Source organism: Amphiprion ocellaris, chromosome 17 (assembly GCF_022539595.1).
Source record: "Amphiprion ocellaris isolate individual 3 ecotype Okinawa chromosome 17, ASM2253959v1, whole genome shotgun sequence".
NCBI lineage: Eukaryota > Metazoa > Chordata > Actinopteri > Pomacentridae > Amphiprion > Amphiprion ocellaris.
The window spans coordinates 30,389,537-30,406,582 of record NC_072782.1 but is presented as its reverse complement, the minus strand read 5'-3'; the positions used below and the strand labels follow the sequence as shown (position 1 = coordinate 30,406,582).

At 37.2% G+C, this 17,046-nt stretch overlaps 1 protein-coding gene across 1 annotated transcript in view; it reads right to left on the bottom strand.

Moving 5' to 3' along the window:
- LOC111571298 (cingulin-like protein 1) overlaps positions 1 to 3,265 on the bottom strand; it is an 83,858-nt gene extending 80,593 nt beyond the window's left edge. The window contains exon 1 of the mRNA XM_055019419.1: positions 3,124 to 3,265. The gene's annotated coding sequence lies outside the window, so the exon portion shown is untranslated. The remainder of the gene's footprint in view (positions 1 to 3,123) is intronic.
- Between the last annotated feature and the right edge of the window lie 13,781 nt (positions 3,266 to 17,046).

Genomic DNA, 17,046 nt, shown 5'->3' with positions numbered 1-17,046 from the left:
ACTGTGACCCTTCTGCTAGTTTCAGTACAATTTAATGATCTTTACTTTAAGGTTCTTATCTTGGTCATTAAAATAACTTCAACCTGACCTGCTGTGTCTTGATTTTTCAGTCTAGTCTGTTCACATCTTTTGCTATTTGATGATAAAACCTGCAGATTTTTTCATGCTGTCCTTAAATCAAGTAAAATTAACATTGCGTATTATGAAATTGATGTGTTTTTACGTTTCTCAACATAAAATGCAGGAAATAGAGCTATTTTTTCCACAATCTTGTAGAGAAATCAGAAATTTCTGACTTAGAAGTGAGAGAAAATACACTTTTACACTGTTTTGTGTCCACTTTCTGACAAAAACCTGCATCTGCAGCTGCTAAATGTTCCTTTTTCTCCAGCGGCTCGTTGCTAATTTCATCTTTTTAATGAATTTATGAGAGCTAATTTCCTCAATAAACTGTTGTCCGAAGCCGCTGGGAGCAAAGTGAATCATAAATGGCCAGAAAAACCCAAACTAGAAGCTAAAACAGGCTAAAAATGTGCCTCTTTACTCAAGAAAACATCGTTATTTATGGTGCAAGTAGAGTTGCTTGATCAGCTATGTATCACTACTGACTGGAAATTAAGTTTCTAAGTTAGAAATGAGAAAAAAAATACACTTTTACACACTGTTGCATCCATTGGCTAACAAAAATCTGCACCTGTAGCTGCTAAATGTTCCTTTTTCTACACCAGCTAGTCGCTAATTTCATCTTTTTAATGGATTTACAAGAGCTAATTTCCTAAACTACACTTGTCAAATGCTGCTGGGAGCAAAGTGAACCGTGAATGTGCCGGAAAACCAAAACTAAAAGCTAAAACGGGATAAAAATCTCACTTTTCACTCAAGAAAACCTTATTTATGGTGCAAGAAGAGTCGCTTAATCAGCTACGCATCACAACTGACTGGAAATGGATTTTCAGAGTAAAATCCAGAAGAATGCAGCTTGATTTCTCATGCAGCAGCTGGAAATGAAGGCCCAGCTCTGGTTCTGTTGTGGTTCTGCTGCTGATGAGCTCATAAAGTGTTGGTGCAGCTCCACGTGGAGCAGCTGGCCTCCACCCAGCTGAAATAAAGATAACATCTCCTTTCTGACTTCTTATCGCAGAGCAGAGTACAGAGAGACTCGCCCTTTGACTGAGGCACAAAAACACAAACAGCACATTTCATGGAGATGAATAATGACAGATTCATCGTCAGGAGCTGCTGCAAGTTTGGTCCTGCAGAGATTTTATTAATGTCTGTCTGAAGTTAACACAATGGAGTCTGGAACGATAAGGAAACGCATTTATATGGGGCTTTACATCTTTAAATTTACATTAAATTTACACAACTACCTATATTCTACTATGTTATTCCTAAAATATTCCTTATAATATTCCAAAATAGGAGTATAGAAATATGTTTCGGTTTGAAAACAATGAGGAAAAACATTTATATGGTGTTTTACGGCTTTAAGTTTACATCAGATTTATACTACAAGATATATTCTAATACATTATTCCTATAATATTCCAAGAAGTTAACACAATATTGGCTGAAAACTACTAAGAAATAACAACAGATGCATTTCTGTGGTGCTTTAGAGCCTTAAATCTTCATAGAATTGATACACAAACTATATTTTATCATATTATTCCTATAATATTCCTTATAATATTCCAAAATAAGTTTGTACGAATATGTGTCTGTCTGGAAACAAGAATTTTGCACTTTTATGGAGCTTTACAGCTTTAAGTTTACATCAAATCTATACCAGAAACTCTATTTTATTAGATTATTCCCATAATATTCTATATAATATTCCTGGTAAACAATAAGAAATTCCATCAGTTACACTTTTGTGATTTACAGCTTTAAGAGATCGTGGAATTTATACTACAAACTGTATTTTATAACATTATTCCTGTAATATTCCTCATAATATCTGAAAAGTCAGTCTCTGGAAGTACGACATGACAAAAAGCATGTGGACATATGGAGGATGCTAACTCACCTCATTCCTCCTAAAACTACCCAATGGAAACACATTTATCCCATATTTCACGTAACACTTGAACACGTCGTTCAAAAACTGCATTAAAAGCTTTAACAACAGCTGAGAGTCTTAAAGGAGAAAAGACTCCACAGGACTTTCCAGTTCATCCCAAACACGCTAAACGACCAGCGCAGGTCGGTCAAGTTGTTCCACACTGAAACTAAACTGTCTAACATTACATCCTGCCGCTTTAACTGCTTTAAAAAAGAGGCCTAAAGCTCCAGATCACGTCCACATGATGCCTGATTGAGACAAATGCTCACTTCACACTGACTTGATTGAAGCTGCAGGGCTGATAATATTATTTAAACACAATGTGCGGCACATGAAAGACACCTTCAGCAAACAGAAGATTCAAAACAATCCATGGTGGCTTCAAAATAACAACAATGGCTCCCAAATTACACCAATTTGAGCATATCTTTTGGACTTTCTTGGGGGAAAATATTCCTTTTCTCTGCACTTTTAACACCATAATCTGAAGTCCAAGGTTGGTTATATAATCACATACAGTTGGTCAGATTACAGGTTAATTGGGGAATATTATAGTAAATAATGATAAAAATGACTAATAATCCAACCTAACTGTTGCTGTTAGCTAGTTGTGTTTACAGCAGCTTACATGGGACTGACTTCACTTTAAAGTTGGGTAATCTCCAGATTTTTATCATGTTTTATAGCAGCTTCTATCTACCAGAATAAGGTCCACATGGATTCAGTGATAAAGTTTCAAAGTGCAGTTAAATGTGATGAAATATCCAGAAGACTTTAATGCATTTAATGTTAGTTTGACTTCATTTGCCAAAACAAAAAATCCAGAAGTTTCCCAGTTTCTGATCCTGTTCTGATCTAAAGTTTCCCTGCAGCTGCTGGACTTTCTGCTCTACAAATCAAACATTTCAGCAACACTAAAGTGACTCTCCAACTCCAGGAAACGACCCTGAACTCTCTACAGTGAGTGAAAGCGGCGCAGGTCACACTTCTGACCCGGAATCCAGAGAAAACCGAGTTAAACTCCAACGAGCTGTCCAGGTGAATCACCAGCTTCTTACCTGTTCACGCTGTTCCTCTGCGGGTTCCTCTGCGGGTTTCTGCTGCCGACTGACAGGCTGCTGCTTCCCGCTGACAGGAGTTTGCCTTGTGGGCGTGTCCGCGGCAGCTACACCTGCGGCACACCGGGAGGCCGTGCGTAAAGATTACGTAATGACGCACGCAGGGCGCAAGTTTTAACGGGCGCGTGAACTCCGGTTCTGTGGCACCGTTTCTGGATCAGTTTCTCACCATCCTGCAAATATTGTAGCGATCTCAGGAATGTTCTCAGCGCTGGAGGCGTTTCTGGTTTCCTGGTTTCCCCCCGAAAGTCACTAGATCCAAACTGAGAAATTAAATATACTGAAACCTTCAAGTTCAGTGAAAATGAAGAATTAAAGGAAGAAAAAAACTGCTGAAGTATGCACAGATAAAGCATTAAGAACACCTTTCCAACATAAGAAATGAGCAGAAAAGTTGATATTTTGCAAATTTTTTTCACATTTATTAAAAATCTACTCAGCCAGAAATTTATCATAACCTCTGATTATTGGAGAATTTAAATAAGAAAAAATCTGAAGCTGTCATTAAATGTTACACATTTAAGCTCAAATCAACAAAAAAAATTAATAATCCAGAAGTCAATCAGTGATATTTCCTGAACCACATACAGCTGCAGGTCACAATAAAACAAAACTAAACAAGTAGAATACTTTTAATATGAAATATTTGGTCCAAGTTGTGTGCTTTAAAAGAGCAATTTTGATGACAACCTCATTTTATTTTTGTCATATATCAACTCAGTCAATGTTCCCTGTAATTTTTCAGTCTGAGTGTGAGCAAACACACAAACTCCCTGAGCGTCCCTTGGACCACTGTGAGCAACATCAGACGTGTGCACTGTGGTCACACCAGCATCACATCCATTCAAGTTACATGGTTCATTAAAAGAATCAAATTACAGCATTTACATTTCTGTTAAAACACTTTGTCAACAGGAGCCAGTTGAAGGCTGCAGTGATTTTAGTGACACTACAATGTATAAGAGTGAAGTTATTGAATATTTGTCTCTCTTTACTGTTGCAGTGGTTTTGCAAATTGCAGACGGACCCTGTTCACTCCATAGACACCAATGTTATTCCTGTAGCTTGAAAGACAGCTACTTTTGATAAAACTGGGCTTGTAGCACATTGTCTGCCTTGCAACAATGGGAAAGAGGCACCGTTTATGTTTTGACAACCTATATCTAATGAGTTATTGATGCTGGAAGTCCCAATCTGTGAATATCTTTCCAACTTTACTGAACTTGGGGCCACTACCACCTAAGGAGTGATATATTTAATTTTGAAAAAAGCATTTAGCCATACTTAAAGCTTTAAGTGCTTTATTAACACGGAACTAAAAATTTTGTATTGTTTTATAATCACAGGTTCTGTCTGAAAAGAGGTGGCATCATTTTAAACAGTGAAATCAAACTAGCAAAATGTAATGACCAACCAGTGAGCAATACTGGATTCTGCAAAAACATAAACAACTTTTTTAAAAATCTAAATCTTAACTTAACACAGTTAATGTATTAACTTATTTATGTGTGTATGCATGTATTTATTGATTTATTTAGTACTGTTAACATATCAGAGTTCTGAGTGAATTTTTCTTAAGATAGGCAAAGGCCATTTATTGATTACATATAAGCTGTTAAATGTTTATTAAAAACTAAAAAGCATTTAAAAAAAACAACTTAGGCATTTATTGAGTCACTAAAATACTGTAGAGTACAGACCACATCAGCATGATTATAAGCATCCTCTGGTAAATGAACAACCAGATACTGATGTCTCTCACCATATGGACTTCAGGAGATGACTGGGGGATGATAAACTGTGACCTACTGGTTGGGTTCTCTCTGTTCTCATGTTTCTTACATGTTTGTCCCCTGACGGCCGGGTCCTAATGTTTTTTGAGCAACACACCATACTATGACATTTTTACAATGATGGTTCTACTATGGAACCAGTTTGACATGTTCAGGTGTTCTTTGTGTGAAAACTCAGAGATTTCAGGGATCAGAAGGTGGTTTTCAACTTTCTTTGTTAACTTTCTGCTTCAACTTTAAACAAAATTTCCTTCACTAAGCCAGCCCTCTGGACTTCCAGGAAGCTGTGTTCCTATTGGCTGTCCAGGTGGCTGCTTGGTGTTATCAGGAACACCTGAGCAGCTTGGTGTTATCAGGAACACCTGAGCAGCTCAGTGTCTTCCTGCTTTATTTAGCTGCAGACAAACATTTCCTCTGCTTCACTTCACCATAGAACCGGGTTTGGCTCCATTGCTTTTGTTTGTTCTTTAGGCGTTGGCTTGCAGCTTCCAGCAGTAAAATCATCTTTAATGTGTTTCTTGGTGTGTTTTAGGGCTTTGTACTGGATAGTTGTCTTGGTAAATGTGGTTCTTTAGCCACAGTTAGCACATGGTGCTATTGTGTGCAGTGATTAGTGGATTTGGTGCAGCTGAGTTGTGTCTTTATCTTGGCTGTAGTGAGTCTTCAGAGGTTTTTGGTCAGACACATTCTGTATTCTTGTTTGTGAACCAGCGTTGGTTGTCCAGAAGGTAAGAGTTCCTGTCCTGATTCTCTGTTCTCAGAGCTTCTCTGGTAGGCTGCAGGAGATTTTAGTGTTTGGGTTGTGCTAGTTTGGTTTTTGTATGGTTTCATTTGGACGACTATCTTGAGGCTCCTCCATGTGGTTTAGTGAGGTTTTCTGGAACAGTTCTACAAAGCAACCTGCAGCAGAAGAGACTTTGAGAGTTTTTAGGAAGTTCTGGAGACCAGACTTTAGAGTAGCAGAAACATTTGTCAGCAGTTTGAGCAGGAGAAGGTGATCTTCAGAGTAGAAATGAGACAGAAACTTTCCTGATCCGTGTGTAGAGATGAAAGTGGCTGTTGGCAAAAAACCCTGAAAATTTTTTTTCTAAGCAACTTTGCCAAGTGAGCGCTGAACGTGCTCCAAGAGGCTGCCGAAGGCAGCCTTATGCGAGTGCCGAATAATAAATTATAATAGTGTCATTGTTACAATTAAATTAACATAGCATTATAGTCTTTATTAACAATAAGAATATATATAAAAAATTAAAATGACCACGCAATATTCAATGAAGATAAAAATTTAAAAATGACCAAACAATATAGATCTTCAATGGAGTCTATCTTATCAAAAGCATGCACAAATGATATCTAGTCACTCAAAAAAAATGAAAAAATTGAGGTCTATCTATTTCTGTAAAATAAAAAAAAAAGTTCCTAGTTTGTCTAATATCCTGATATATTCAGACAAGAAATCGTCGTTCGTATCTTTCTTTTCTAAAACATGCACAGATAATATTCATTCAAAAAAAAAGAAAAAAATATTCTAAGTCCTGACCTGAAAAAAAATTTCGGCAGAACTTCCCCGAAGGGCCAAGCCCAGAATTTCATAACCCCCTTCCCTCATTAAAAGAATAGCACAAAACTGTGAAAATGTTAATAAAAATGCGGAAACATTCCTGTTAACATGTTCAGTAATGTAAACTATTCAGTAGTTTAGTACCCCATATTTCATATATTAATCATTTCATACTCTAGTCTTGATGTGTCACTAATCTATTATAAGGATTATATTATCATTAAGACAGGAACCTTAAGACACAGTAAACTATCAATATATTGATATCTATTTTTGTAAAATTTAAAAAAACGTACCTGGTTTGTCTAATTTCCTGATATATTCAGACAAGAAATCGCCGTTCGTATCTTTCTCTTCTAACCACGACCACCGGAACGCGTTCTTGACTGTCGCGTCTATAGCACGCACGTCAGCGTGCCTGTCTACCTGTTTAAACATTGTCCTGACAGGTACGGGTCATTACATTTACACAAAAGCAAAGGTCGTCTATTCAATGAGCGCTATTCAATGATTCATCTCTCCTTTGTACTCAAAACTGGCGCTATTCAGTGCATCCGCTCTCGCAAATTCTCGCAGCAATGTATTCAGCATTAGATTGGAATCGCGTCAATGAACGAGATTCAAAATGGCTGCCTCCGTACAGGAATATAAACAACAAACAACGCATTAGCGATAAGAATACGATTTTCAAAAAGAATACTATCAATCAAATTCTGATTTTCACTGAAAACTTCGATCAATTTTCCCAGATTCCCGGAAATGAACTCACAAAATTTGAAATCCCGGATTTCCGGGAAAACCCGGAAAACTTTCATCTCTGCGTATGGTGAGGTCCTGTACCAAGAGTTTGAGCAGGTTGTGAAGAGTCTGTAGTTCTTTGGTCTGAAAGCACAAGAAGAGTCGACTCATTAAAGGAGAAAACAGGAGATATTGTTGGTTCTTCTGTCGCTCTGCAGTTTCCAGTTTCCTTACACTGAATATCAAGTTTACATTTTAAATGATTTCCCATGTGAGCCCAAGAAGACTTCAATAAACTCCCTCCATCCCCTGGACACAACACATTTTATTACCATATTAAATCTTTTTTTAAAATAGATTTTTGAGTTTTAATCATAGTTTTAGCAGTTTTTTCTCTTTGCTTGTTTATTTTTGTCATCTGTGTGAAAGGTGCTAAACAAATAAAGTTGAATTGATAAATGAATAATTGACTAACTCATGATTGTGACAACAGAAGTATTTTCATTGTGATTTAAGGGTTTATTTCATTTTTAAGGTTGGGGTTAAAATCTTGACAGAAAAAGAAGATTAAAGAAATAAATTACATAACAAAAAGCAATTAAATCAAAGGAAAAAAAACACAATAAAACTTTTAAAACGTTTTATTATTAAAAAGATTTAAGAAATTTAAGATGTAATTTTCTAATTAAACATTGAATTTTTTAATTAAATGTTTTGTCTTTTTAAAGGTTTAATAATCTAATTAAATGTTTTGCATTTTGTAAAATGTTTAATATTCTTCATGTTTAATTGTATTTTTTAAATGTTTAATTATGTAAAATATTTTATCTGTAATTTTTAATATTTGTATTTTAAAAATTTTGTTTAATTTCATAATGACATGTATTGTATCTTGTTGAATTATCTCATTCAATATTTTGTCTGTTTAATAGACTTAAACATTAAATACAATTAAATTATATTAAACAGACAAAATATTGAATGAGATAATTCAACAAGATACAATACATGTCATTATGAAATTAAACAAAATGTTTAAAATACAAATATTAAAAATTACAGAAATATTTTACATAATTAAACATTTAAAAAATACAATTAAACAAGAAGAATATTAAACATTTTACAAAATGCAAAACATTTAATTAGATTATTAAACCTTTAAAAAGACAAAACATTTAATTAAAATTTTCAATGTTTAATTAGAAAATTATATCTTAAAGACAATAAACATTCAAATAGGAATTAAACAGAAAATACAATGAAGCATTTAAAAAGAAAATTAAACATTAAAAGGTGGTAAAACATTTAAAAAGAAAAACCTTAAAGATTTAATCGAAACATTAAATATTGGGAAAGGGAAAAAAAACTCAAACAAGCTGATAAGACATTTGAAAAAACAATTAAACATTAAAAAGACAAAACATTTTGAAATCAAATCAGACATTAGAAAAGAATAAAAGGTGAGAAAAGAGCAAAACTAAACATTTAAGAAGAATCAAACTAAAGACAAAACATTTGAAAAGACACCAGTTAGACTTTAGATCATCAAATTAAACAGAAGAAACAAACGATCAAAAAGAGCAAAAACAGATAAAGGTATTAAAGCGTTTTCTAGTCTGAAATGAAAACATCAAGTTGTTTCTTCAAACATTTCCTCTTTCTATGTTCTTGGTTTGATTGTGGATAGATTTACTAAGAACTCATTTTAGAAAACTGCTTTCCAGATAAAGTCTACTAGTAGTTGAAGGCATTTATCAAACTAATGTTACCTTCTGATCTCCACAAACTTTACTGTTCAGTGAAGAGAATCAAAGTTTGTTGAGGATTTCTAAAAAACCCACAGGTTAAGGTCTGAGAAGAACTCAGATGGATGGTCTAAATGTGAAATCAAGACTCATGGTCACAAGTTTTAAGGCTTCTGTTAACCAGAAAGTTCAAACTAACAGAGAAGTACTGAGAAACGTTTAAAACTTCAGCCCTCAGACAGTTTGAAGGTTCAAACTAACAGAGAACTACTCAGGAACTTTTAGGATTTCAGTCCTCAGACTGTCTCAAAGTTCAATCTAACAGAGAACTACTCAAGAACTTTCAGGATTTCAGTCCTCAGACTGTCGAAAGGTTCAAACTAACAGAGATCTACTGTGGGACTTAGAAAATTTCAGCCCTCAGACTGTGTGAAAGCTCAGGTCCTGAGGACTCGGGAGGTGTGGAGGCTTTGGAAAGTCTTGGAACTGAGGGTTCCACCCTCCAGAACAAAGGCTGAAGTCCAACCTCCTGAGAAAAACAGTCGAGTCGAGACTCAAGTTGAAAAAAAAACTCGAAAATGACAAAAAGTAGATGACAAATGCGCAAAAAAAAGTAGAATTAGTATCTGAGCGAGTAGCTCAGGGGGATAAGAGGAGAGACTACAGAGTGGAAGGTCGCAGGTTCAAGACCAGCCACTGGCAGTTTTCTTTCTTTGTCTTTGTCAGGATTTTGATAAAACATAAGAAGGGTCTGGTCTTGAACCAGCGACCTGCAGCTCCATAGGCAAATCCTTAACTCACTGAGCTACAGATCAGATACAAAGAAGTAATTTCGTCGTCCCTTTGGCATCGTAGTTCCTGAAGTCACCACATGGGCAGAGCCAAGGCGGAGTCTGGGTGGAGTCAGGGCGGAGAGTAGGCGGGGAGGTGGGTGGCGGCCTCCCCCCTCTACTCCCCCACCTCCCTCCACCACCCACCACACCTTCCCCCGCCCGACGAGTTTTTCGAGTCTCCACGAGTTCTTCGAGTCTCCACAGGTTTTCCCCAGTTTCTGGAGTTTCCACCAGGTCGGAGGCAGAACAACTTGTCATGTAGAGGTGTTGAAGTCGGCCAGGATGGACTGACTTTTTACAGCGACTAGAAAGAAGACCACTAGAAGAGCAGGTCTTTAACCACCATCCATAAAATCCATGCAGTCGCTCCAGAGAAATGAAGGGAGGTCAACTTTTATCAACCTCCATCCAGATGTTCAACTTGATATCTTTACTTAGACATTTTTAGCACCACAAACCTTTAGTATCACACTTTATTATCATTTATTAGGACTTTAATGGACTCCACCAGCAGATTTACTTTTTGTTGACAAACTTTATTCTTGTCATTGTGGGACTGCAGTATTTAAAACTCTTCCTTCTATTTGACCTCATGTTTATTAGTTTTAGTGGAGAAAATTATTTTAGTTGTCAATTAGTCTCTTAAAAACCAAGTAATAAATTGGATTAGTCAAGAGGTTTAAATTTCTTTCTTTGTCATATTTTAAATATGACAAAAAATATAAAAATAAAGCATCTTGAGACAATTTGACCTGTAATTGGCGTTATATAAATAAAATTGAATTAAAATTGTATGTATCTTGTAATGTTGGAGTATTTCAGCCATATATGTTGGAAAACATTTTCTTTGTCCATTAATCTGTTGATTGTTTTCTCCACTAATTCATTTCTTGTTTTGGTTTATAAAATGTCAAACCCAAATATATTCAGTTTACTGGCATAAAAACCAAAAAGATTTACATTCATGATGCAGAAATCAGGCAGTTTTTAACTTTTTATCTTAGTTTAGTCAGAAAGATAGTTGATAATGTGTGAATTGTTGCAGCTTGTGAGCCGTAGAAGGTTTTAATCTTTGGGGCCGAGTGTCAGAAAATATTTAGAAACCAACATCAACAAAACACTCAACAAAGATTTGAACATCATTAAAGGGAAATCCAACTTTTGCATGACAATGTCTAATTAAAGGACATTTATTTCCAACGTAAATGTGTGATATTCATCGTCTGGAGCTTTCTCTTCACATCATCTTCCACCTGGACTGGTTTGGTCGGGAGCATGTGCAACAAACATTTGAAAAACTGCACTTTAACATCAATGAATGACACTGAAGTTTAATCTCTACATAAATGAGACTGAGTCTGGATGTGCTGCTCTGTCATTAACTCCTAAGTTTAGGGAAAGTTCAAACAAAAGAGGACAGTTCAGATCAGACTTGAGAATGAGCTTATTTTGAACAAACATCTCAGACTTTCTGAGCTTCAGCACCTCTAGCAAGATATTTTAACAACAAGCAACTCAAGAGATCCAGAAGTTGGAGAGTTAGCTTTAGCTGAGCCAAAGAACATGTGGGACGCTAACCTAGCAAACACTTCAGACTTTTCTCTGTGAATTCTGAGAAATAATTTACTATTTAATGACAGAGCTACACATCTTAACTCAGTCTCACGAAAACAGACTCTAATTCAGTGTCATCCATCCATATTAAAGTGCAGTTACCCAAAATGTTTGTTGCATGAGCTCCAACAAAACCTGTCCAGGTAGAAGGCCACTTTGACAAACAGGAAGTGGAAGATTCCAAGCAGATTTATAGAAGGGGGAACCGGACTGTACTAAGTGTGGTCGAGTATAGAGGGGTGTTTTGTGGGTTTTTAAGGCTGACAATGATTATTCGTGAGACATTTGGAGTAGATATTCATTTGCAGTAAATGAAAGCATTTAAAATCTTGGAGTTAAACTTTGAAGAAGACAAACTGTAACAGAAAACTTTGTTGATACGTTTTTGTTTTGTTTACAGATGTTAAGTTAAAGGAGTTTTATTCGTGATGTATAACCAATCAAATCACTCCAGAAGACAGAGCGACCACAGGTAGATAAAGGTTCAGAGCCAAAGTAGCACCATTTTTAAATGTATTTATTACCGTAAATCAGTAAAAATTAAAATACTGATAATCAGTAAATCAATCAACCCACAATTACTACAATTCTACAATGTATGTCTCTTTCCTTTGACTGGTTATTTATACAATATACAATGTATATTTTATACTATACTACTACCTTTGTTTCCTCCTCCTCTGTTGTTTTCTGGATTGTACTCAGCTGCATGCCTTCGTCCATCCGGCCTCCGTTGACTCGTCCCGCCTGCCGTCTCTGGAGCTGAAGCTGGATTGGAACAGACCAAAGTACAGTCCAATCACGATGCCAGCTGCCTCTCAAAAGGCTCCTTCATCAGGCAGGTGGCAGCACTTCTTCTGAGGGGAAGCTGAGCTGGTCCAGCAGAACTTTGGAGATGTGTTCCAGTGGTTGGTGGATGTGTGGGGAGATAGAGAGGGACCTTTGAATTGTTCAGAAAGGAAAACAGGGAACCCATTGGTAGTTTTAGTTTAGGGTGCTACTGCGGTTTGTTTTTGGGTTTTAAGAGGTGAACAGGAAGAGGTTTTTTGTCGTATTGATTATCCTTTACTTTGTTCCTGGTTGGAATGTCCATCAATGTCAACGTGAAGTTCACTTTTAGTTCTGTTTATTTATTTTTATTTTACTAACACCCATTTGCTTTTAACCCCCTCACATGTTGTGTTGTTGTAAACTTACTCTTTCAAATAAATTCTCATCTAACCCTCTGGAAACCAGCGTTTGGACTGTTTTTGTGTTGCTCCTCACCTACTGACAGCTGTGGACTAAAGGCTGTACTGTGATGTTTTTAGAGCGACATGCTAAACTATGATGTTTGTTGGGCGACACGCTATACTATAGGCTTTTTTAATTGACATATTACTGTGACTTTTTTTTGTTTTAGTTTTTTTTGTGTTTTTTTAGCAACATATAAGAATTCGAACAGTTTTAAAAGTTACTCCACTTTTACTTGTGCAATGAAATTATTATTCTATGGCATTTTTTAGATGACATTATACTCTGATGTTTTCATGAATTAAATACTATTTTGACAATATACTGCACTATGACATTTTTTGAACCACATATCATACATGACAATTTTAGGAAACATCCTATCATTTTGTGCTTTTTGAACCACATAATAATCTATGTTTTTTTTTTCTTGCCAACATGCTGTACTATGAACTACAGGCCACAGTATGTTATTCTTGAGTAAAGCATACTATACTGTGACATTTTCTGAACTACATCCTATACTATGGCGTTATACACAGAGTGCTTTGGTTACATGTTGATTTATAATCTAGATTTTTTTCTGTTTTGTTTTTTGACAGGATTACCACAGACTTGACCGTGAACACCATTGACACCCACCTCAGGGAGACGCTGTCTAAGATCTCAAGGCTGCTTGGTCGTGGTCTTTCTGGCACGTACTCTTCCAAGATGAGCCGGGAAGTTTAACACTGATGGAATGACACCAGGTCTAAGCCGACAAACTTCCAATTCCTCCTCAACCCATAGTCTCTGGGAAACCTACACGGAGTAAGAAAAGTAGACAAGTAAATAAGTCTGTACACAACATATTAAAAAGAAATCATGCTAAAAAATTAAGTACAAAGAACCAAATTCGCCAATATACTGGAGACCAGAGCTATTTAATTTGATAAGTATAACCTTGTTTAGTAACATTTCAACTATTTGAGAGCAGTCCTAAAGAACTGCCTGTAATCCATCCATCCATCCATTATCTATACACCGCTTAATCCTCATTAGTGTCATCGGGGGGGCTGGAGTCTATCCCAGCTGACTGAGGTGAAGGCAGGGGACACCCTAGACAGGTCACCAGTCTGTCACAGGGCTACATACAGAGACAAACAATCACTCTCACATTCACACCTACGGGCAATTTAGAATGATCAATTAACCTCAGCATATTTTTGGACTGTGGGAGGAAGCCGGAGTACCCGGAGAAAACCCACGCATGCACAGGGAGAACATGCAAACTCCATGCAGAAAGATCCCGGGAAAGCCGGGACGCGAACCAGGGATCTTCTCGCTGCAAGCGCGAAAGTGCTAACCACTACACCACTGTGCAGCCTGCCTGTAATCCCAATCATAAAATGGGTTTGGAGAAGGAACATAGATGGTAATCTGGATATGTATGAGTTAGGCTTTATAACTACTACTGGTAGTATTGGTGGTAGTAATAGCAATGTGACTACTACTAGTAGTAGTGATAGTACACTACTGCTGCTGATACTGGCACTGCTACTACAACTTGTAATACTATTACAAATGCTGATACTACTTCTACGACTCTAACAGCTGTTTATACTACTACTGCTGCTTGTACTTTTAGTATTACTACTACTGCTTGTACAACTATACTACAGCTACTATTAATCGTCTGGTATTTGGTTGTCAAGCTGCTAGCTCGCCTTAGCGTTTTGCTGGTGGCTAACTAGTTAGCTCCCATAGACTGGAAGCTCTCAACAAGATTTCATAATGAAAAAAGAGCCAAAAACTATTCTTACCTATGAAAAGTCATTCCAAGCTTCCTTGTCTCAATCGTACGACGTAGTGTGTAACTGTATGCAGCACAGTGAGCCGGTGTTCCAGTTTAACTGGTGATCAGGTAAACTGGCGATAGTTTCCGTCTCCAGATGTTTCGTCCGCAGATTCGTCACTATCAGACCTGGATTTACGTGAAATAAAGATAACAGATAAAGAAGACGTCGCCGAAAAACGTCGGCATCACTACTTAATAAAGTCTATATCCATGTAAATATCATCTACAGACAGTAAAAAGAAATGTGCGGGCCGAAATAAAAAACACGTATTTTTCAAGTACGGTGAGAGGATTCGAACCCACGTAATCCAGCGATAAAATTACAAGACCACCGTTTTACTCATTGTACTACTGACCAACTCAACAAGCGTTCTGCTTCATCCACATAGATCACTGTCATCCTGTCAGGTGTTTAACACCTGGTGATCGTTCAGGAAACACGTCCATGTCAACTGGGGATAGTCACAACTTAACACAGGCTTCCTGGTTAAGAACGAGTCAGAAAACTATTTATTGTCTCACCAAGAAAACCCACAACATAGAAGCACGTCCACTGCTGTGTTGTGTGTTAGTTTGTGTGTTCAGTGGAACAGATCCAGAGCAGAACTTCAGATTTAACTCGGGTTTGTTCTCAGAAACACTCAGACCCTCAGCAGCCTCCCATCAGAACAACACGCAGCACAACATTAGCTTGATTTGCTAAAATGCATCGGAACAAACTGAGACCACGTTGTTTAAACTAGTCACTAAGAAAACAATAAAAACTCGTTCAGCCATCCACGTCCTAACCGTCATTTCAGAGCACTTTAACCGCTGACTATATTAAAAAAAAAAAAATTTTTTAAAAAAGGGAAGGGAAGTAAAGGGATTCGATCTGGTTAAAACAAACAATGGTTTATTCGTTCTACACAGGGAGCCATGAGCACCTATTGGATGTATTGAAGTGACTACAGTCACATATGAACGTTACAGCTACAGATATTCCTGTTGGACTCTAAAGATATTGTGCTGCCATATTTGTATATTTAGCCTACATGTACTCTAAGGTGGATTAGGAGCATGTCATTAAGTCAAATACTGTCAAACACCACAATTCACTCTAGTCTTCCTCTGCGACATCTTTAAAAGTATCTTCTGCCATTTCTAAACCAGCCAGGGTGTTTGGGAAGACACAAATCACACAAATATATTGTTTGTTTTGACCAGGTCGGATTCTTTCCTTTAAAAAAATATATTGTCAGCGGTTAACGTGCTTTGGTTAGGACGTGGATGACTGAACGAGTTTTTATTGTTTTCTGAGTGACTAGTTTAAACAACGTGGTCTCAGTTTGTTCCGATGCATTTTAGCAAATCAAGCTAATGTTGTGCTGCGTGTTGTTCTGATGGGAGGCTGCTGAGGGTCTGAGTGTTTCTGAGAACAAACCCGAGTTAAACCTGAAGTTCTGCTCTGGATCTGTTCCACTGAACACACAGACTAACACACAACACAGCAGTGGACGTGCTTCTATATTGTGGGTTTTCCTGGTGAGACAATAAATAGTTTTGTGACTCGTTCTTAACCAGGAAGCCTGTGTTAAGTTGTGACTATCCCCAGTTGACATGGACGTGTTTCCTGAACGATCACCAGGTGTTAAACACCTGACAGGATGGCAGTGATCTATGTAGATGAAGCAGAACGCTTGTCGAGCTGATTGGTAGCACAATGAGTAAAACGGTGATCTTATAATTTTATCGCTGGATTACGTGGGTTCGAATCCTCTCACCGTACTTGAAAAATACGTGTTTTTTATTTCGGCCCGCACATTTCTTTTTACTGTCTGTAGATGATATTTACATGGATATAGACTTTATTAAGTAGTGATGCCGACGTTTTTCGGCGACGTCTTCTTTATCTGGTATCTTTATTTCACGTAAATCCAGGTCTGATCGTGACGAATCTGCGGACGAAACATCTGGAGACGGAAACTATCGCCAGTTAACCTGATCACCAGTTAAACTGGAACACCGGCATACTTGTTGTTTCCGTTTTCACGCCGTCTACATCAACAGAATGCACTGAAACTTTTCCCCCACTAGCTTAGCCTCGCTGTAGCCGCAGCTCAAAGGGGCGTGTCCTATCTACTCATTCATATCTATGAGAACAACGGCGGCTGCACATAAGGACGCATGACGTTGATTAGCTGCGTAAATACCATTATATACAGTCTATGGTAAATACGTATGTGAATCGCATCATTGGCTGCAGCAGCCAGTCACCGGTCACTCACTGACTCACATTGAAAAATAGCATAGAATGAATTGTTACGTGTTTATTTTATTTACAATTTAGGTTGGATTTTTTTTTTTTTTTTGTGCACAGCAGATTTTCTGTGCGCAGAGACCGTGTCAGCAGTGCGCAATTGTGCACGCACGCAGCTTAGAGGGAACAGTGAACTCAACCATAATCAGAGACTCTTTGATTAACTTGTCCAATATTACAGATTCAGAATCAATGACATGATGAGAAATA